A 23448-nucleotide genomic window follows, 5' to 3' on the forward strand; every position below is an offset into this window, starting at 1 on the left:
TATGGAAAAGTACCAACATGTGCAGCAAAAGTCAGGATAAAGTAAGGGACGTGCAGCTCCAAAACCAGCAGGAGAACGGGACCCAAATTCCTCAAGCACTGTAAGCACTAACAGACCCACTCCAATCAAAAACTGCAACGGCAGCGTTTCTCCACCTGAGGGTCACGACCCCCGTGGGGGTCCCATACCACGTATCCTGGGTATCAGATGTTTACATTACAGTTCATAACAGTAGCAAGATTAAAGTTGGGAAGTATCAACAGGACAATTTTATGGTTGGGGGTCACCACGACTTGAGGAACTGTATCGAAGGGTCACAGCGTTAGGAAGCGTGAGCAGCACCGCTCTACAGCTTGTTAAGCCGAGTCACTGCCATTTCTTTCATCTCCCTTTTCACAGAGAAGTCTCAGACATCCCCAACCACTGAGGGATTCATTCTAAACAGCTTCTCTCAGGGTAACACCCTTCTTAGAACTAACTCTACAGATCTGATCATAAAGACAAACAAACATGGCCACCCAAGACAGGCTTCTGGCTCAGGAAAACCCCACCCTCCAAAGCCCAGGTTCGGGTTTTTAGAAGTAAAATCAAGTTTCTTTCTATGCTAATGGACTCACCTGGGCCAGGTGATTGCTTCTGTCTAGGATCAAAAACGCAACCAGTGCTGGCCATCTTTCTCCTTGGTAGCCTTTTACAGAGAGAAGGGGGAGTTTCATGTGCTCACTAAGACGGCCTGGGTTCTCAGGAGAGTTTTACTGTCTGCTTTGACTGTTGCTGTGTGGGTCCCCTGAGTTCCTCTGCACTGATGCCTCCTGGTCTTGGAGGCTACTTTGTACTAGGAATAAAGGGCCTTTTAAGGAAAAGACCAGGGTGTAAACAGAGATGAGAATGGATACTGCCAGAATGATGCAAGGTTGGTTTCCCCAGTCAGACTGGAAAAACAGGCTAAGCATGGTCGCCTGCCCATCTCAGGATAGGTAATTCTTAGGGGCTACAGGGAAACCACTCAGGCTAGTAAGGCTCTCCTGGATGAGCATGGCAAATAGCAAATCCAGAAGCCCTAATCCTCCAATGACAGCAAAGAGGTGGCAGCCTGTTCACTCTGAGGTAGAGTCCTTTTCAAGTTTCACCAGCCATCAACACAGCCCGGCACATTGTCCCCACCCCACCCCCACCCGCCCAGTGAGAAGTGCAGCAACCAGGCAAAGCAACTCAGAACTGCTAACTCAAGGCTCCTTCAAGAAGCAGAAACCCTGGGCGCTGAACCAGAAATAGCCATGAGAATCTACTGAGAGCATGTCTGCAGGCAGAGTGAGTGAGTGAGTGTGTGTGTCAGTATGCACGTGTGTGTTACCAAGCCCTAAAAATATCATCTTCTCCCAATAAAAATCCCAGAAGCTCAATCTGTAACTTTCTCCATACCCCACATCCTCAGGGCTAGCTGCATTACACACAGCTGTCTGGAGATGCAGGCGGTTTTGCCCTCTCAGATACTTAGCTCTTCAGGGGTTGATTTGTACACATTAAGACAATTGTCCTGTGACCTCAGACTAACCTGAGTCCTGCCTGTCTTGCTGACTTATAGAGTTGCTGGGAGAGACCCCAGGGCACAGACATGACCAGGCTAACTGATGGCTTGCAGAGTCTCAGAGAGTGCATGGTCACCATCAGAGAGTGCGTGGTCCCCATCCACAGGGTCACCACTAACTACTGCACCAGGCTGGATTCACGCTTGGCCAAAGGAGACACTCCACAGACATAAGAGCGAAAGAAGATGGATGAAGAAACAAGCCACAAGGCAGGCTTAGACTCTCTGGCACATGGTTATCACGGCAGATCAGGCTGCTGCTGTCTCCTGCTTGGACCATGATGACAGCCACATGATCCTCAGACCTCTGGCCTGTTCTTTCCATTCAACCCTCCCCTCCTCCCATACCCTCACTCAAGCAACCCTCTCTGGCATCTCCCTGACCTGCTGCCTGGGTCTGCAGGCTGCTCTACACCCCTAGTACTGGCACAGGGTTGCCCTTTTTGACTCTTTGCCCTCACCAAGAACCTATTCACACTGCAAATCTCTCTGAGCTATTTGGTTCATATATATTCGCTTATCACATTAACCCACATGGCGGTTACTACTATCCTCATTTCCAAGATAGGTAAACTAAGGCTGAGTGGTCAGGTTACTTGTCCAATGTCACATAGATCAGAAGTAGGTCAAGAGACATGTCTCTCTAGCTTTATACCTCTTCCCTATACCACATCACAGACTTGTAACTGGCCTGGCAAAAATGAAAATATTCTAAAGAGACACATCTGTCAATCTATCAGACTACTGAAACAAAAGACCCCAAGTGAATGGGCCTTTCCCCAGGCATCTCATGTTGAGAGGAGGAAAGGTTGCCAGAAGAGGAAGAACTTGTCTCCAAGAAAGAGATTTTACACAGTTCTATCAGCTTGTCACACTACCTTATAAGATGAGACTGAAGCCCAGACAGTGATAGGTCAGCGTTGGTCAGGACCACACCTTGTCTGGGACTGCTTAGATGTTTAGTCTTCAGGTTCTATTTAAACTTCAATCTCCTTTCAGGACCCCAAAGACAGACTTGGGACAGGGTAGAAAGGCTCATGGGTCTCTTGTCTCTCTTCCCAGTATGATTATATTGAATAAATCTCCTTTTTTTTCTGTTTTCTACTTTTAATTTGTCTCTTTTACTGAACTTATTGAGGACAGGTAGCTGGGCCTGGCTTTCTAGCTTGAAGCACAAGTTGTGACCTCCAAGTTTGACACCAGAGTGTGGGACAGAATCAAGTAGGATTCAGCTGCTAAATCAGTGAGTAGGTTGATCTGTGGGTGGGTGGATGAGTGGACAAACAGATGGATGTGGGGGCAGACGGACTGATGGATGGATATGTGGGTGGGTGATAGAATTGGTAGGGAGTCAGTGGAAAGATAGGTGGCTGGGTCAGTGGAAGGATAGGAGGATGAAGCGGTAGGCTGATGGAGGCATGTCTAATGGGTGACACATGGACAGACAGGTGGGTAGGCACATATGGAGGATGGGCAAGTGGGTCGAAGGATAGAAGGATGAAGCAGTGGATGGATGGATATGAGTTAATGGCGTGAAGAAAGTGGAAATTGAAGTAGAGGTGGGACCTTTGGGAGGTACTCAGGTTCAGATAATAGTGCAGAGAGCCCTCGAGTAAGTCTTGGTAGATTTATAAGAGGGACAGAGACTAGGCAGACAAACAGGCTCCCATGTCTTGCATGCGATGCTCTGTGAAGCAGCAGGGGGGTGGGAGATGTGCTTTTCCAGAACCCTTGCCTCGCTATTTGGACACTCAGCCTCCAAAATGGCTGATGAAATACACGTCTCTTCTTCATACAGTTACCCTGCCTGGTGCTTTTCATTATAGCAACAACCAACAACAAAACCTAGTCAAGACTGCTATCTCTGGGCTGGTTCAGGTAGGCAGTCCGAGGCTTAGGTTTCCAATACACCAATTCCTTGGAGATAGCTATGCCCGGAAAGGGCAGCGAGAGGTCAGGTCTGAGGTCAGGGGTGATGCTCAGCTGGGCTCCTGTGCCAGCACACCAAGCTCTTCAAGACTGGCTCAGGCTGCACTAAGCTGGCCGGGGGCTTCCAGCTTGCACTCCTGAGGATTCTGACGAGCAGGCTCCCCACCTAGCTTCAGCCTCTTGGGGCTGTCCCAACAGCACTGGAAGGTCAGGGAAAGGCCTCAAGAGGGCATGCTGGAGGAGACAGGAGTGTGGCCAGAAGTGTGAGATAGCAGTCACCCAGGAGAAGCTTGTGGCTTTAGCAGGGTTTGCTCAGCAGAATGCCAAGTCCTCTCTAAGTGGCTTCCCCTTCTTCTCTCTTCAAGGCGCATCTTTTCTCCATAAACATTCCGCCAAATGGTTACCAGTGAGGTACAAAGGAATGGGGAAACTCCTGTAGAAAAGTCTTTAGCCTGGAGTGTGGGGTTGTGACAGCATGCTCTCAGAAGCAGGAGGCTGCAGGAGGTACCCAGCAGCCTCACAAGAACAGAGCACCCACAGAGCTAATGAGGTACACCTTTTCCAGGACACCAGGTCCCACTGCCTGCTTTCCCCCTCCAAGCCCTAACACACAGAACAAAGCACATGGGGCCTGCGGCGCCTGAGCATCATGAAAACGCAGGAGGCAGCTGGCTCTAGCAGAAGAAGCTACATGGAAAACGGGAACCAAGCAGCGATACAGCCCCCCATCCTGTGGCCAAGGGAACCTCAGCCTCTGGCCTGGCTGGTGAATCAAGACTTCCATTTCAGTGAAATGAACTGCTAATTTGTGTATTGCTGAAACCAGAGTTGACCCATCTGAAAACCCATCAGATGTAGAAAGACAGGATTTACATAGACCCCTGAATCCAGGTCCTTGTGACTAGCAACGTGGAAACAGGAGAGATGGAGGGCACGCTTACACAGGCGATGGAAGCATAGCTGACCCACGTCCTGTGCAGCTGAGCCAGGGTATGAGGCCTCAGGGCGCATCAGCCATCAATCCTCGAGTGCCTGCTGCCCTGACAGACAGCTACCAAGGCCTTTTAAAAATGCAAATATGATCGCATCACTGCCTTGCCCAGGGGCTTCTGGACACACTTAAAAGAAAGCCAAGGAAGCCCAGGGCTAAAGCTGTGTGTAACAAATATAGCAGCCTTGGATTAGAGCCTGAAGTATAAAATAAATACCCATGAGTCCACACTGACATAAATAAGTGATTGAATATATTAGGAAATGGGGAAGAAGAGACTAGTCCCCCGTACAAAAGGATTATAAATAACTTATGTAGCCCCCCTCCCAACAGAAGGGAGAATAGCTCCCTACACAGCTGTGGGAGCTTCACACAATGACTTCTTCCCAGAAGCTATAGGATAGGTGAGAGAAATCATTCAGCCAAGTAGCCAAGTAACCAACAGTCATCAGCTATACCAACACTGGGACCCTCTATTTTATGAAAATACCATTAGGCCAGAGAGTTGGCTCAACAGGAAAATATGCCTACCACATAAACCCAGCGACTGACTTTAATCCTGGAACCCATGTAAAGGTAGAAAAAGAAAGCCAGTGTCACAAAGTTGTCCTCTGACTTTCAAGTAAACACTGCGGCACAGTTTTATTTTATAAAAATAAAAACAAGGGGCTGGAGAGTTAGCTCAGCGGTTAAGAGCACTGGCTGCCCTTCCAGAGTTCCTGAGCTCAATTGCCAACAACCACATGGTGGCTCACAACCATCTGTAATGAGATCTGGTGCCCTCTTCTGGCAAGCAGGCACACATGCAGGCAGAACAATGTATACATAATAAATCTTTTAAAACACAAAATGTTTATTTTTATTTTCCGTTTGTGAGGTTTTTGCTGGCATGATGTGCACGTGATGCCGGCAAAGGCCAGAGGAGGGTGGTGGGTGTCTTAGAACTGGAGTTACAGACAGTTGCGGGCCAGTATGTGGGCAGCGGTGGGAACCAAACTGGGGGACTCTGCAGAAGCAACCAGTGCTCTTAACTGTTCAGCCATCTCTTCAGCTCAGTTCAAAAAAATTAAATGAAATGACACTTCAACTCCTTCATCTTCTTCCTCGAAAACTCATGGCTACAGTCTAAGCATAAGAAAGGCACCAGCCAAGTCCCAGCCGATAGCAGAACTACTCAAACTCTCAAGATCACCAAATAAGACAGGCCTGCATATTGCCACAGCTTAGGGGTACCCAGGGAAACTGAATAAAACAGTGACCTGCGTGACATCTGGAACCAAGAGAGGGCTTGAAGAAAAAACTACAGAGCTCTGAACAACAAAGCCCTCACTCGGCTAACAAGAACGTATCAATATGGGGTCAGTGACCATGCCACATTAACACACTACTGTTGGAATGTCAGCAAAGGGAACTATGGAGCTGGGTTAGATAAAAGGAAAGGCTCTTTTTATCTTCTCTGTTTTTCTGTAAAGCAAAACTGTACTAAAAAAAAACAAAACAAAATAAAACTCTCATTACCAAAGGAAACGGAAGGAAAGACCCCAGTTATGGCTGTGGTGGTTACCTCCTAGCTCTGCCTGCTGAGCCACAGTGCACCCTCCAAGCCCCCAGAAGCTGCAGGCTAACCTTCAGCTTGGCTCCCTTTTCCTGTCTTCTTCGCTCCCAGGGTCCTCACACATGCCATACTCTCCAGACCGTATCGATTCCCTCAACAGTGTCCTCAGCCCACACAGAACTAAACCTCCGGAGCCTTCACGTCCCACAAGGGCATCTTAATCTAATGACGCACTGTATGTCTCCAGAGGCCTCAAGGCTCCACAAGGGCCAGGCAGCATGTGTCTTTTAGAAACTGCGTCCTGTCTCTGACATGGTGCCTGGCCAGAGTCCCTCTAGTCCATGCTGCTGGCACTCAGATGCATAAATGAAGAGGACATTAAAAGTGCTGGAATGGAACTTCCAGAAAACAATCACTCTGAGGCACAACACAGTCACCTTATTTAGTGCGACTTGGTGAGAGGCTTGGGAGCCTGGTATGTGGAAAAGGAGGTGGCTCTCTCAGATATCTCCTGGACCCAGGAAGCAGAAGGCAAGCTCTACGCCCCTCGGACTGTCTGCATCAGAGAGTAGTCCCCCTAGGATAAACTTGACACAGTCATATGACCGTCACCACAATCGAGACACGGGACAAGATCTCCTAGCTGTCCACCATCCTTTCCATCCCTCCTCGTAGTTTCGCATTTCCCAGTCTCCTTCCTGCAAGTGGAAACCTGCAGAGGGAGCATCCTCACTCAGAGGCTATGGTTCTGCCTCTTGGGATGCTCGCCTTACGCACTGTGTCCCCTGCTACAGCACAACTAGCAGCTTCAGGAAGCCAAGCTCCAAGCCAGGCGATCACAGACATGGTGTCAGTGCCTTGCTGGCGCAGTCCTAAACTCGGCTCACCCCAGGGCAGGGGGAGTGGCCACCAGCCCTGCTCCTGAGGCAGCTCCAGCAGGGGGGGTCCTGCAGATTACCTGCTTATGTTCTTGGCCAGGTGCTGGCAGGAGGCCATGAGGGCCTTTTCTCCATGGCTAGCTGTAGCGGAAGACAAGACTGCATGTTCTGACACCGGAGGAGCAAGACTTGCATGGGCAGCAGATGGGGAGGCGCGGGGGACACAATGGGAGAATTATTCCAAATGGAACTCGGCTCATTAATGGCACATTCATCAGTCCCTTCTTACCCCACCCAACCCACCCACACTTGAGGAGCGAACTATTTAAAGATGTAGTACACTGTTCCCTGGGCTCCTGTGACCCCCACATTTACACGGTGGGGATCACAACCTCTGTTACCAAGTTCCTCCCTCATTTGGCTCCAGAGAAATTGGGGATTCATTAACTGCTCAAGTGTTGGGGAGCCTGGGTGCTTTCTTGTCTGAGGTTTGCTTGAAGATTTTTGCTTGAAGATTTTTATATAGAGGTACTCTAATATAAAGGTGAGTACAATGACATCTTGAGTTGAAAACTAAAACACAATTCTGTAAATTATTCACGATTCACCCCAAAATTTCAAGAGAGAGAAAAATTATTGGTGACAAAGCTGTTGGGTCACTCAGTAATCTGTGTAGGGCCCAGGATTCTGAAGGCAAGTAGCCTTCGTGTGGTAGATGTCGCCCCCTCCTGGACATTCAGGGAACTTGCCAGTGTGCAGGGACCTCTCAGGATGCCCATGGAAACACAAGCCCAAAGCCAAAAGGCACAAGCTTGGAGCCTAAGAGGTTCTAAATATCCTCTTTGGAAAAAGGCATGGCATCTACAGCCTGGGAACTAGTGTTCAAATCAAAGGACCCTTCAACCTCTGCAGCTAGCCACACTGATGTCCTCTCAGAGCCACATTGGAGTTGATGACTCAGAGGCAGGGCCTGAGACACAGGCTACAGTGACAGCTGAGGTTTGAGGGGTCACAGTCTGTGGTGCAGGACCCCTTCTTCTTTCAGGGGCAAAGAGCCATGGGAGCACGGGTTTCTGAGACAGCACCTCAGTGCCCACTCACAGGCTCTGCCTCCAGATGAGACCTGGTCCCCGAAGACCACAGCCACTGCATTAGGTACCCAACCCCCAGGCCCAAGTAAGAGAACTCTCACTCCTACTTAAAGCCCTGGGGAGATTTAGCAGGCTCCACAGAAGCAAACCCAGCATTGCCCCTCCCTCCCCTCATGGCTCTGCCCTCCCTCTTTTGTTCCCATAACAGGCCTGCTTCCTGAGCAGTCAGCTCCTTCCTAGGTAGGCCAGCAACACTTGACACTACAGTATGTAGCCCACCTCCTAACAGGCTCGTGTAAGCACCTCCACGCCTTACTGTGGCTGCACCTGACCTGTCTCTCTACCCTAAGATGGGCCATGAGCACCAGGAGTAAAATCAGCCGTGTAAACTGAAGTTCCCAGAAATAAAAGCCCCACCAATACACAGAGACTACAAGACTGATTAGAACTTCCGTAATTATAGAGAGTTAGAGTATTTTAGGGCCAGGACCAAATTAAACTGAGCTATCTTAGCCTCCTGAATAGGCATTCACTACCCACCTCTGTGTGTGACTTAGCATCCTTAAGACTGTGAGGAAAATAAATCTTGTTGGAATGTACAAACAGGCCCCCCAGCTTCCTTCCATCGAGGCCTATAACAGATTTCCCTACTTTGCTGAGGAAACTACCTATGTGATGTTTCTAAGAATGTATTAGAAAAAGTCTTGATTCATGACTTGCTTTGTTCTGTTACCATAGAAAGATCATGAGACTACATCCATGTTGAAACATGGAATTTGGGGTAACTATATAAACTGTCTCTTATTCCTTTAATGTGAGAGCTTTGGTGTGTGTGTGTGTGTGTGTGTGTGTGTGTGTGTGTGTGTGTGTGTGTATGAGCACACTCGAGGATGCATGTGCATTTGTCACAGCAAACGTGTGGATATCAGTGGACAACTAACTCAGATTCCAGGCTTGACAGCAAATGCCTTTACCTACTGAGTCGCCCATCTCTTCAGCCCCAAGGGCTGTGCTTCCACAGTAATAGCACCCACACCCGCCCAATGCTTCACGTGACCCAAACCCAGCCAAGCTACCAAGAGGAGGCGTCGTCACACAGGTGAATGGAGAGCCCACTGGCTGGGACAGAGGGTTAGGAGTTCAGCCTGAGCTGGAAGCCACATTGCCAATTCCTCAAGGGCCCCACAGGAGTGGGAAGAAAAAAGCAAGGGCCCAGAACGTCATGATCCCTGCAGGCCAGATGAGAGGTAAACCAGGCACAGGAGCACACTCCTGCAATCCCAGCATTTGGGGAGCCGAGACTACGAATCATGAGGTCCAAGTCAACCTAGGCTACATAGTACAACCTTGTCTCAAAACCAAATACAAAAGAACAACTGCAAACTGCTGGGAGCTGCTCAATTCAGACTCACGACCAGTAAAAAGCCAACTGCTGCTGGGCACGGCGGTGCACACTTCAATCCCAGCACTCAGGAAAGGCAGGCAGATCTCTGGGAGTTTGAGGCCAGGCTGGTCTACTAACTGAGTTCTAGGACAACCAGAGCTCCACAGAGAGACTCTGCCTCAAAGGAAAACATAGCAAACTGCTAGTCTAAATTTTAGCTTTCCCAAGAGACTCCACTGGCTGAGCTCCCTCCACGCATCTAGGAAGATTTAAGTAAAGGCACACTGTGGGTATTGCTTGCAATTCTGTTACTTTAAGGGTACTCTCTGTAGGATTGTGAGGGAAGTTACCAGAAGGGTAGGGAAATGGCCTGAGGTCTGTGGTCCCAGGACAGCTCATGGCTGAGAATCTAACAAGGATGCCCTTAGATTATAGCTACTACTGTCCCTCCCATGAATGTCATGAAGCATTTTCCAGGGCCACCCCGCACCAAGCTGCTTCCCTCTGCTCAGTAGCCGGTACAACCCACTTGTCTTTAAGCCAGCCATGTTCCCAAAGGGCCACCTGGCAGCTCCCTCCTCTCTTCCCTCCACTGGCCCCTCCTCCATAGCCACACCCTTCCTGGCCTGGCCAGTTCCCATTAGCCAAAGGCACCAAACAAATGACTCAGCATCTCAATTAAGAATGGGGCCTCCTTCCCACTGCAGCTAGTTCTTGGTCCATCAAGTGACTGAGACAGTCAGGCCCCAACAGGGAAACCAACCGAGTGACTCACTACCACGTATGGGCACTATGAGCCCTGCACCCCAGCAGAGCCCCTGGCTTCTCTCTGTGTCCTCTTGGCACCCCACCCACACCCCTTTGGCTGGACACTGGCACCGGAAGTCAGGACTATGGGATTTTTCCTGTTCTCAGAGGCTCAGGACCCCTCATCACCTCTTGCCACTGAGTCACCTCCTTCTTCCGGAATCGGTCCTCTCTGTCGGGTCACCTTTGTGGCCCAGACCTTCCTCCTCTCGGAGCAGAACTCCTGGGGGTATTCAAGGGTGTGTACCTCTGTATATTTTCCCTTAGGGTCATGTTCTCACAGCTACCAGAATGGCCCAACTCAAGCCTGGTCAGGATCTCACCTTACCTAAAACCCTTTCAATTCCTCACCCATGCACCTCACCCACAGGCCTGTCTCCACAGATCCCTGCTCCCCAAGCAGTGCCTTTGCATGTACAGGTCCTCCATCTAGAAGGCCCTCACGCCTTCACATAATCACCGAGCAATGTAGCCCGCACCTGAAGGGGAGACAGTGGCTACCAGGCCTTCTGAACATCTGGTAGTTTCCTGAAAACACATTCTCCCGCTAGGTCAGGAGCCCAGAGGAGGCACCGACTCTACCACCACAGGTGGGGCGCACTCAAGATCATTCCACAGGCAGCAAGTCCTCCCCTCTCTCAGCTGGCCCCCCAACCTCTCAGGCCACTGGAAGTAGGACAAGTGTTCTGTGTTCCGGGAATGGCAGAACCTAAGTGCCAAGGCCACAAAATCCACAGGCGAAATGAATGCAACTAAAGGCAGCGTGAACAGCCCACCATGTTCTAACAAGCATCAGGAATTCGGGCACAGGGCCTTCTGGGTGCAGCCCTGCAGGTGACAGCTCTTGAGTCACACACCTAGAGAGAGTTCCCTGGGCCCAGATCTGGAAAGGAACTTCAGAGCATTCCCTGCTCCCCTCCCCACTTCCTGCAGAGGACTTTGGCTGCTATAGCAGGGGCAGGAAAGACGTAGGAGTTCCTGGTCAACAGCTTTGGCCAGGCCCGGTCTCTGTTAGTTCCACATGACCAGCAGTGACCATCTTAAAGGCATTATTCCCAGGAAGGCAGGACTTCACAGCTGAGAGTCACTGCCCAGGACCACTCCCAGCCTGCTGTGTTGGGTCCCCTGGGCTGCCTGCCAAATCTAGCACAAGAAGGGAGAGCACTTTAAAATGGACTTTCCACCATGTCATGTCAGATCTCGAGTAGTCCCACTGTCCCCTGGGTGGGGGGAGGTTCGTAAAGTCCCTTCTGGTTGTAAATATCCATGATCCTTTTGTTTCCATGTAAGAGATTCATTAGTGTTTTCCAAACCATAGCAGAGTAACAAAGAAGCCAAATTCAAATTCATGTGGGATGTTCATAATTTTGTAAGATAAAGAGAAATGCTATTTTAATTTAAACTTTTTTTTCAAATGAACTGATAACTAGAGAAGACCTAAACCACCATGATTTAGTCAGCAGACAGGATTTTATCAATCAAGGTGTTAAACCCAACTGGACAAGGTCTTTGACTGTCTAGGACCCACAGCCTACTAGTCAGTTTGCTGTCCCCAAACTGGTCCTTTGCCAAGGTCCCATGCAGCAATTGGTCCCTTTAGCGATTCAGCAGCAGTGTCTACCACCCACAACAGAGAATTCAGCTTACTGACTGGCATGCAGTCCTACAGCCAGACAGCCCAGCTACAGAGAGTCCTCAACGGCGATCCTTTGATTCCCGGTTCAGGGCTTGGAGTCCTTCTTGGCAGAGTTCCCACTGAACTGATAGCAAATTTCATTTCAAAAATCAGCTGGGGCTGGCTGCCAAATTAAGCTCCTGTCCAAGGACAAAGACCAGAGTGACTTGGGCTGTCACAAGAGGGTGATAACATTTCCCAAGGTTCAGGCTGAACACATCGTGTCCTGTTGGGCCAGATGGGCATCTTATCTCCCGTTTCACTTCACCATCTGGAACGCATTTAGCACACAGCCCTTCCTTACAGGCTCTTGATATTTTTTCTTTATCCTCAAATCCCGAGTGTGCATGATCATTCACATAATCAGGCAGGCCTTCCTTGAGGCCAAATACACAGCTCAGACTGAAAGTGAGGACCGAGTGACAAAAAGGAAACGTCTCTGAAATTGCCGCTGTGGTAGACACTGGATGGTCTGCCTGGGGTGTGACAGAAGGGGGGCTGCTAGGAGCACGACTCTGAGCTACAACTTCTGGAAAAATCCAAAGCCCCACTCAAAAAGGGCTAAGAAAGGTCATACATCCAGGTATTTCCAGTCACTAATGAGATCTACCAGCACATGGACACCAGTGCCCCCAGAAAAGCTTGTAAACATCCCAACACGCTGAGCTGCAGATTCCCCTCCTTCATTTTAGACCCTACCCCTTCAGAGAGGGCGTCTGCGCCCAAGAGGAAGGGTGGTATCCAAGAGGAACTTCAGCAGAAAGAAAATATTAACTAGGGAAAAAGTCATCAACAACACAATCCCCAAACTGCAGTGGAGACTTTGACCCATGCTGGAATAGGGCTCCAAGTCTCACTTTGGTCACGCCTGCTCATGTGTGAAGTTCCCTTATACGCCCTGAGCTCCTGATGCAGAAGACACAGATGCAATCCAGAGAACAAAAGGAGGCTGCTCTCAGCTGTCAAAGACATTTGTGCACAAAGAAGGCCCAAGTATCTACCCAGAATAAGTGGCTCACAAACCTCAAAACCATGTTAGCATAAACCATTCAGAGCTGTCCACATTTGACAAGTGTCTATATTACGGTATCTTGTGATTTAATGGTCACCAGCTGGGCACGCAGAGATCACAGACTCACAAGGATACCTCACCTAGTGCAACAGAGAGTGCACGGGCCTGGACGTCAAAGGTGCTTTTAATGGAATTCTGGTCTTTAGATTAGTAATGCCTTTTCTAAATTAAAAAACAATCCTTCTACTTGTATTGTGCACACAGATAAGAACAAAACCCTACATGATTTGGGGACAAAAGGAAAAAGAGAAGCAAATCCTGGGTTTCTGCCATCTCAAAGCCTAAGCTCCATTGAGATACTGATAAACACTCTTCCAAGGCCACCATGCCTCCCCAGTACCAGCTAGTTTTGTGACAGAAGCCATAGGCAGCTTCACCCATCAACTGCTGGCCCAGGAGTCTCCAGTCCTGAGTTTCTGTGACCAGGACAAGACTGTTTCCAAATGCAAGCCCCAGCAGATCAGTAGGAAGATCCCTGGGGACTGGAACCATCCAGATTTCTAAGTAGAGACTTAGGTGGGGCAGCTATCTGACATCACCAGTTGTTCTGATGTAAGCTAAAGTCGGGCAGGAAACTGGCAGGTGGCAGGCAGGTGAGTGGTTTTCCAATGGTATTGCTGGGGCTCCTCGGGATCCAAGGAGAGCCTGCCCACTTGGATTCCAGGCTGAGAAGCACACAGTCCAGCGATCCTGACATGACCTCAATATACTGGTCTCTGAGGGCACCTACATGCATGGCGCGCACACACACACACACACACACACACACACAGTTTTTTTTATTAAAAATATAAAAAAAGTTGTGAGTTAAAATTTTTTTAAGCTGAGCATGGTAGTATAGGCCTTCAATCCCAGCACTCAGGAGACAGAGGCTTTAGATCTCTGGGTTTCAGGACAGCCTGATCTAAATCTAAATAGTTCAGGGATATCTAGGGCCACATAGTGACATCTTGTCTTAAAAATCCAAAAAACACTTTTTAAAAAGTTTTTTATTTTAAATTCAAATTCTGTTGTGTAGCAATCTCCTCAGAGATAAAACAATTGTGACTAGGAGGTTCTAGAGCAGAGATTCTTAACCTTCCTAACACTGCAACCCTTCATACAGTTCCTCATGTTATGGTGACACCCCTTCCAACCATAAAACTATTTCATTGCTACTTCATAACTGTCATTTTGCTACAATTATGAATCATATCATAGGGCTGGAGAGATGGCTCAGCAGTTAAGAGCACTGACTGCTCTTCCAGAGGACCTGAGTTCAATTCCCAACAACCACCTGTAATGAGATCTGGTGTCCTCTTCTGGCCTGTAGGCAGACTTAACACTGTATACATAATAAGAAAAAATACTTTTTAAAAACAACTGTAATGTAAATATTTAATATACAGGATACCTGGTATGTGGCCTCCAAGAAAGGGTCAGTCAACCACCAAAGGGGTCGCAACCCACAGGTTGAAAACTGTCATTCTAAAGGAAGATGAAACATCCCACCCTACAGGGAAGGTCCTTAAAAGTCAGGAAGCAGACAACTCAAAAGCTTCGGAAGCCCCCGAAACTTACCAGAATCAGTAGGCTCCTCATCCTAAGCATCTACAGCAGTAAGGACAGTTGAGAGACTCTCAGAGTGATTGTCTCTACCCTGTTGAGCTGCCTGTAGGCTGTGCAGTGGCCTCTAGGTTTCCAGCTCGCTGTCACCCACACTGGGGTGGGGCTTTAGTGTCACAGCTGTCTTGGAGTCATTTCTGCTCCTGTAACCCCTCACCCAGACTCCTGAAAGCAACCCCAGTAAAACTCAGTGACTCACAAACTTGGACTTTGGTTGTGTCACTGGCACTCTATCTGGGGACAGTAAAAGTCTGTTCACATCTCTCCACAAACATGGCCACACAAGTTGGACAAACAGCAAGTCTTGTTTCTTCAGAAGGCAAACCACGCCCCACACCCTGTATCTTCCTTTATCTCTGTCCTACTCTAAGCAGGAAGGGGAAGAGGATCACTTTTGACGTACTTCTTGGCCACTCCAACAGGTGGGCTGGGTTAGTTCATTTGCTGCTTGTCATTCTCAACAATGCTTTATGAAGTCCACAGATATGAGTCAGCCAACGCTAACGACTGTGGGTTCCCGAGAGCCTCTGGGAAGATTTTGATCAGTCAAACTATCAAAACACAGCCTTCAGTGTGTGTGTATTTCTATTTAAAAGCATCCTAGGTCACACTGATTACTAGCATCCCACTCACATAATGGCATTAACTCCTGCCAGACAGAGCAAAACCTCGCTGACCCCCATATTTTCTTCACTGGGCACATTCAGGCTTCTCTGTACATCAACACTGTACTCAGGGGTCATCTCAAACAGTGAGATGCACAGAAAGTTTCTAATGTACCATAAAAAGGTCACGTGTTCGCAAGACGGGAGCCGAAACATCTAGAGCGTATAGCGTCACTGCAACTTCCAGTCGAGAGTGCTCATGTTGAGTGACTCCCATTTCCTCACTGCTCTGAATACATTCACAAAGGACTGAGGAAGAGGCATGAGTATTGACTCTGGGGTTATCAATAAGCCTCAGAGAAGAGTCAAATTCACAAATACTGAGTAAGGAAGGAGAATTGACTATTTTCTGACAACACAATTTTATCACCTTGGGGGACCAAAGTAAAACCAACCAAAGGCAGTTTCTACTGCAACTGCCTCTTTCCCACCAACCTAGCGGTGCCCTCCTGCACTAATGTTCAGGTTCCCACTGGCTTCTCTTTAGATGAATGCTTGCCTGGCCTTTGGCTCCTGCCTCAGTCCTACTCGTCCATCCTCTGGGAGGCAAAGCCAGGAAGTTGGCCTAGTCCTCAGCACCGAGACCATCTAGGCTGACCTCCAGTGCATCCTGCATTCTGTGGTCACTCCTGGTTAACGCTGTAGGTGACATCTGCCAGGAATGAGGTGAGGAGGGTGTCTGGGCAGCCGATGCACCTTCCTCAACATGGCTGCTATATGGCCTGAGCCTGTTAACATTTTGGAGACTTTGTCTGTTCATCTGTGAAATGCAGCCAGAATAGCACCCCTCCATCCATGGGCCCTGTGAAGATCCACAGACCCACTCAAGATGGAAAACACAACCATCCCACTGTGTCCCAGGCGAAAGGGGGCCTGGGACAAGCTGCTTAAAAGGATGGTCCTAGAGTAGACAGGGGACCTCAGAAGGGCAGACCATATCCCCAGCTGGACTTCAGTCCTCCTGTATGCCATCTAGACATGCCCTCATTTACCTTCTGACCTAGGTGGTCCAATATCCCCCTTGCCCCAACTGTAAGACACAAACACCAAAGGAGTAAAGAAAACTCCTTTCCTGGCTTCACTAAGGGTAGTAACTCCACTCATGGCTAGAAGACCCTGGGTCTTCCTAAAACTCTGGGGGGGAGGGGTCAGCAAGTTGGAGCATCATTGAGGCAAGGAAGCAGAGGAGGGGTAGGGAGAAAGGTATCCTGCTACTCACAGGCACCTTCCATACACTGCTTGAGTTAAATTTATATGTAATTAAGAACCTTGGGGCACCTCTGGTTCTGGGCTGTGGTTTCCTGCCATCTCCCCGCCCCCCCCCGCATCCTATTTTTCCTGCACCAGGCAGATTCCCCCAGTGAAAAGGCTTCTCCACGGCTGCCAGCTACCTGCCCATCATCAGTAACTTGAAGTAGGTAGCCAGGGAAGAGTCAATACACTTATGACACAGGGGAGTAGGAGAGGAGCTTCCTTGTTCTCTCCTCCAATCGATGATCAAGTCACAGCATGCACACCCCCCATGCCAACCCCATTCCAGGTCGGGGGCTGTAGTTCTAAGAGTCATGAAGACAAGTTCTTCCCTCGGAGGAACCCCCAGAGAAATGGGGGAGATACACTTAGATGCAGGGAACTTACAGGCTTCTAGAAAGGGTAGTGACACAGGGGGGAGTGGCAGCTGAATTTAAAGGAAGGTTCCTTAGAGGAAGAGGCCCGAGGTACTAGCTCCAGGATGCAAAGTCCCTTCTCTGTCCCGCTCACCTAGGCTTCCCCAGTGCTATGCAGGATCTGGTGAAACACAGTGGCTTTATAGATGTAAGTATACATTAAAATGTGTACAGATGGAGACTGTGAATATAAGCTGTGTACAGTCAGAGACTACGTCAATTAACACTGTCAACTCAGACTGGATCTAGAACCATCGAGGACTCAAGTCTCTGGGCAGGACTGGGAAGGACTTTCTTGATGTGCTGAGGAGGGAAGGCTACCTAACCATTGTTGGTCCTAAGCCATGAGGGAGTGGTAGAGCACCAGAGCGCATCTCTCTCTGCTTCCTGCACTAAGGAACCAGCTGCTTTACAGTCCTGCAACTGTGCCTTCCGCACCACTCGAGCTGTGAGCCAAAACAAATCCTTTGTTCCCCAAGATGCTTTTGTTGGGTATTTGTCATGGCAACAAGAAAAGTAACTAATACAGAGACACAAGTGTTGATATGAATGTGCACTGCGTAATTACTTATATAGAGGACTACCTCTCTCTCTGTGTGCCTGTGTGTGTGTGTGTGTGTGTGTGGTGTGTGTGTGTGTGTATGGTGTGTGTGTGTGTGTGTGTGTGTGTGTGTGTGTGTGTGTGGTGTGTGTTTGCTCAGTCTCAAGGTCACTGCAGATCAAGACTGGTCTAAATGCAAAGGGGGAGCAAAGCTAAATCCAGGCCAAGTATGGGGTGGCAAGGACTGGGATATGAAGGGCAGGAGAGAAGGAAGGGCTGTAGGAGGCAACAGAACAAAGCTGAGTCCAGGTTTCTGTGCCAGGCAAAAGCCCAAGCGCCTGGCTCCTCCTCCCATGCTCTGCTGACTCCTCTCTTCTCTCATCACCAAAGACAGAAGAAAACAAGCAGCTGGCCTAGCTGGTGCCCCAGGCAGCCAGCAGGTAGTCAGCTCCCTAAACCACATCCTGAAACAGCACATATACTCTGGAGGGCTTCCTGTGTCTTCCAGAGTACAATTAAGGCCACAAGAAGCTAAGCCCTGGCACACACCTACTGTGTTTGGGATACAGACACTGTGAGAGGCCTGTGTATGGGACAAGGGAAAAGAAGGAGGGAGAACCTATGAGGCCTGGGCTCAGGCAGCCCCAGCCATGTTTCTACTCTACCTCTGGACTGTCAGATGTGTAGAGACTGAGCCGGCATTGTCACCATGATGGGAAGAGTCATCTAAGGGTGGGTGTCTCAGGTCTGCAGGAGCAGCTGGCTGGATGACATCATCAGTTCCAGGGACTCTATGGAGAAAAAAAAAAATGGGGAAAAAAGAAAAGAAACTCAGAAAGTTCCTAGGAGATACAAATGTGTTTTAACATCCGGCCCTGAGCAGGGCTCACACTCCCTTTCTATAACAGAAGGAGATATCCAAAGATAATGCTGGTCCAAGAAGAGTGCTCTATCCTAGGCTAAGCACAAGCAAGTACAGAAACCTGTAGGAGGAGGTTAGCATTTACAGATTCCAAACACAGTAGTCAAGCAGCCCCTTCAGGGTGCTGGTTTTATCACCTCTTAGAAACAAAGGCACAGACAGGTTGAGTAACTCAAGCCTGACCTCAGCAGCCACCCTCTCCATCACCACACCTGGCTGGGCCCCAAAGGTGGAGGAGTAAGAGAAAGGTAAGCGGCCACCAGTGCAGGGAGCCGTTCCTGTATTTGAAAGCCATGATTAGGAAGGAGCTTGACATTCTGCAGAACAGCAAAAGGTCACTGTAATTAGAGCGTAGACAAAAGAGGGGAGGTGGCTATGGAGGGGAGAAAGGGACAGGAGGCAGGTCACAAGACCAGGTGGAGGAGCTAGGACTTGGTTGTAAGCAGCAGATTAACCTGAAGCTTCTGAATGGCCAGGTGCCAATCAGGGCCCCTGACATGTATGTAAGTGAGAGTGGGTGGGCCCAGGAGATTTCCTAAAACTGCATTCTAAATACCAGGGGGCAGGGCCATATGTATGCCCATGCATTACTAGTCTCTATGGGTCCTACCCACCATTCCATGTCCTCTGGGGCAGATGCTAGAGCCCTGTGGATATACACAAGGGTCAGGGAGATCAACAAGGAAAGGCAGGGGGTGGGGGGAGCCACTGGCAGGAGGAGGGATGGCCAGGATGCTAGAGGTCTTTGGTGGATTACAACTTGGATACGCTTAAATTATGGACATGATCAGCTTTCTAAATATCACAAAGTCAGAGGAGAAAAACAGCCCAGGAGTTTTGGCAGCACACACAGAACATCAAAAAAGACTCAGCTTCCTTCAACACACCATGGTGTTTCGAAGACACTATTTTAAGAGATGATAAAGTTGGGAGTAAGGGGACAGTGGTCACAGTAGCAAAAGCAACTGGAGGTGACCAAAATCGTCGACCTTGGGGACTGCTCATCAGATTAAGGCACAGCCACAGACTGGATTCATTTGCAACGGTTTAAGAATATTGGTAGAGCGTTAGGCATCTAAGTGGGAATATTTTCATTATTAACTGAAAACAGGAAAAATAAACGATAGGCCACATAATCAAGCTTCGTATGTCTGGGTGCAGCAATGAAGCATGTAACAGTCCAAAATGAGCCAGGCGAGCAAGGTAGAGTCTATGCCAAGGTGTTAACAACATAATTCTTTTTCTCAAGAAGTATTTTTTCTTCTTCATAGATTTGATATCTCTTTTTATAGTTCTTTAAAAGAAAATGTAATTATATTCCAATTTATTGTGTGTTTTATGGCATGGGTACCATCAGAGCAACACCACTTCTGAGTTCACCTCGTTCTAAGGCAGAAACACACCCACACTCATTCATTAGACATCACCGGAGAAGGACCAAGAGAGAAGTTTCCAAAAACAGGCATCCACCCACACAGAGGATAGGGATGGCATTTTTCAAAGAATACTGACACTTCCCTAAGTTTTCTGAACAGAAATAGTTTCTGGATGACATTTTGACTAATATCCTGATTGGTTATGACGTTAGTGAATAAGTATGCTATTACATTCAAAAGCTGTCAATGATGTCAAGAGGGCTGGATTCCAGGGCAGCCCCACCTTGGGATCTCTGCCAGGTGACTTCTTGGGACTTTAGCTTTTCCATATGTAAGAGTGAAGGCCTGGGCTGCACCATCATGCAGGGCTCCTTGATCCAGCCACATCGCTTACTCTGCTAACTAACTCACCTCTCTCTCTCTGCTGTTTACACAGCTCTCGCTTTGATATGCTGTGTACTGAAGATGTTAGAGCAGTGTGTCCAGCAAGCATTAATAAGCCTCCAGTAATGGTCTAGCAACCTCTTGTACAAAAAATAAAGATTTGAAATACACATGTATGTTCATGTAGAGTAAGCTGAACTGCATGCAATTGCTAAATAACTGTCTGTGTGTATGTGTACATATATCAAATTCACACTGTACCATCAGCTCGGAGACCTTCCTGATTGACTTTCTGGTGATCTGGTCAAGCTTCAGACAGCTTTGGATGGGGTTAAGCTGATTTTTGGAAAGTTGGAGCTTCTTTATAAATATATAAACATTTTTTCAGGGGCTGAAGAGATGGCTCAGTGACTAAGCACACTAGGTGCTCTTACAAAGGACCTGGTTTCAGTCCCCAGAGTCCACTTGGTGGCTTGCAACCATCTGTAACTCCAGTTCTAGGAGATTCGAGGTCCTCTTCTGACTTCTGTGGGCATCAGGCACGAATGTGGTACACACATATGCACGTAGGAAAAACACTAACACACATAAAATAGAAATCTAAAAACATTTCTTCAGCAGATCTCTGTGAGTTCAAGGCCACCCTGGACTTGTGAGTTCCAGGAGAGTCAGAGCTACATAAAGAGACCCTTTTCCAAAACTATTTTTAAAATATTTTTAATTAAAAAACCACATTTCTTCACAGATTACTGTCTGCAGTTATAAAGGCTTTCTAAATTCTACTAGTAGCTAACATTGAATGACCGGAATATTTTTCAGGGGGCAAATTTTGGTCAGAGATTTCTGCCACCAGCTGCTACCATCAGCTGCTGGGCCAGCCCTACAAACCCGGCAGCAAAGGTTGAGTGCTTACTGGAATGTACAGTGTGGGAAACTCGTACCAACAAGTGCTTCTCCACAAGACTGCGTCACTACGGAAGGCTAATGGAGCAAGGGCCCTGCCTCCGAGAGGAAGGTACCCGTGTACTAGTGTGAAAGGGCCAACACACACCTTGGCTTCCACACACTTAGTTCACCCATGCCCACCAGCAACCCTGTGGGCACCAGAGTGAATTACATGCAATCATACACTGCAGGTTGGCAGGCTAATCCAGAGTAAGGTAAATTCAAAATCCAAAGAGCAGTTTCTCAGGTGAGGTATTTTAGTGTGTTAGGGCCATGTAACAGATGCCATGAGATTGATGACCTAGAAAGCACTGCTCTGCATCTCTCAACATCTGGAGGCTGAGATTTCATAATCAAAGCCTCGGGTCTGACGGGAGTCCTTCTCAATGTGCTGTTTCACTATGTCCTCATCTTGTGGAAGGACACAAGGAGCTTCCTCTGGTTTCTTTCATCTAACACTAATCCCACTCGTGAATCTCACCCTCATGCCTAGCTGTCTTCCAAAGTCCCCACCCCCACCTCTTAATACCATCACCTGAGTCTTTCTTTCTTTCTTTTCTTTTTTCTTTTTTTTTTTTTCTTTTTTTTTTTTGGTTTTTCGAGACAGGGTTTCTCTGTATTGTTTTGGAGGCCATCCTAGAACTCACTCTGTAGACTAGGCTGGCCTCGAACTCACAGAGATCCGCCTGCCTCTGCCTCCCAAGTGATGGGATTAAAGGCGTGAGGCACCAACGCCCGGCCACCTGAGTCTTAAAGTCCGTGATAGCTAGTTTTATGTCAACTTGACACAAGCTGGAGTCTCGGAGAAGGAGTCTCAATTGGGGGGAAAATGTCTCCATCAGACTGAGCACTAGGCAAGCCTGCGGGGCATTTTCTTAGTCAGTGGTTGATGTGGGAGGGCCCAGACCACTGTAGGTGGGGCCACCCCTGGGCTGATGGTCCTGGGTCTACAAAAAAACCATGTGTAGCCAGCCAATAAGCAGCATCCCTCCATGGCCTCTGCATCAGCTCCTGCCTCCAGGTTCCCTCCCAGTTTGAGTTCCTATCATGGATTCCCTCAAAGGACTGTGACTCCAGATATCTAAGCCATAGTAAGCTCTTCCTCCCAAGTTGCTTTTGGACATAGTGCTTCACCAAAGTAATGGTAACCCTAACTAAAACAGGGTCTTAACATATGAATTTGGGAGAACACAGTCAGACCCTAACAAAGGGTACTGGAGGAGCAAACAGTCATAGAAACACAAGATTCTTCCAGCACAAAGCGATCTGGTGATATTCTAAGACTATTGCAAGACTAAGTAACAGGTAAAGGGCACCACTGGGCCAATGTGTGCAGAGAGCCTTGCAAATTCAAGACAGTTTCTCAGACTGGAGTGCAGCTCTGTGTGGTTTCATCCTCCGTACACACACACACACACACACACACACACACACACACACACACACACACACACACACACACACACACACTTTGGTTCTAAAACCACTGGCCTTCCTACCCTTCCTTCCTCAGGTAGACAGGAGTGTTGTGGAAGACAATGGGCAGGGATGACAGTGGCATAGGGAAGACCAGTGTCCTAAAGAAGTTGCCAGCACAGGGAAGACAGCCAAGAAACAGTATCAGCAAGATTCAAGGCAGGACAAGCCAGGCTCTCGTGAGAAGAGGATCTGCAAGTATAGAATGTGATGGAGCTGGAGAAGAAGAAAAACAAGGTTAGGTGGTGATCGGAGATTATCAATCTGGAATAGAGGCAGAGAGACATGAATGCATGTGCACACATGGGTGAGCCTGTGTGTGGGCAGAGGGTCTCGAAAAGGAAAATAAGGGACTAGAGAGGTGGCTTAGTGGTTAAGAACACTGGTTGCTCTTCCTGAGGAGTGGGGTTCAATTCCCAGCACCCACATGGCAGTTTGCCTCTGAGGACACTACCCATACATGGTGCACAGACAAACATGCAGGCAAAACACCATACACAGAGAGTAAAATATATGTCAAAAAGTTAATAAAAGAAAATGCAGAAAGTATTGGATAACAATCCATTGAATTAGGGTGATAATCCATGCATCCATATTGACTGAATGATGACAAGGACAGATGAATGAAGGAGGAAAAAGGATAGCCTTCTAGTGTCTTAGGCATATGAGGAAAGATGGAAATAAAGATGCTACCACTAAAGACCCATCATGGAAGAAGTGTACAGGCCAGGGAGGGGCCATGTGAGGACACTAAGGCAGGTAGGTATTGGCGTAAAGAAGCAAACGGTAGTACAGTCTCTAAGCATCTTCTTCCTGACACCATCTGATCACAAAATGAAAAGTGACAGCTTCGTGGTGGAGAAGACTGGTAGGCTCCAGTTTTGCCAGGTATTGGCC

At 48.3% G+C, this 23448-nt stretch overlaps 1 protein-coding gene across 6 annotated transcripts in view; it reads right to left on the minus strand.

Moving 5' to 3' along the window:
• Tacc2 (transforming acidic coiled-coil containing protein 2) overlaps positions 1 to 18239 on the minus strand; it is a 96471-nt gene extending 78232 nt beyond the window's left edge. For all 6 annotated transcript variants that reach the window (XM_040752979.1, XM_021228453.2, XM_013114393.3 and 3 more), the window contains exon 1: positions 18114 to 18239. The gene's annotated coding sequence lies outside the window, so the exon portion shown is untranslated. The remainder of the gene's footprint in view (positions 1 to 18113) is intronic.
• Between the last annotated feature and the right edge of the window lie 5209 nt (positions 18240 to 23448).

This window comes from Mesocricetus auratus, unplaced genomic scaffold (genome assembly GCF_017639785.1).
Source record: "Mesocricetus auratus isolate SY011 unplaced genomic scaffold, BCM_Maur_2.0 Super-Scaffold_4256, whole genome shotgun sequence".
NCBI classification, from domain to species: domain Eukaryota; kingdom Metazoa; phylum Chordata; class Mammalia; order Rodentia; family Cricetidae; genus Mesocricetus; species Mesocricetus auratus.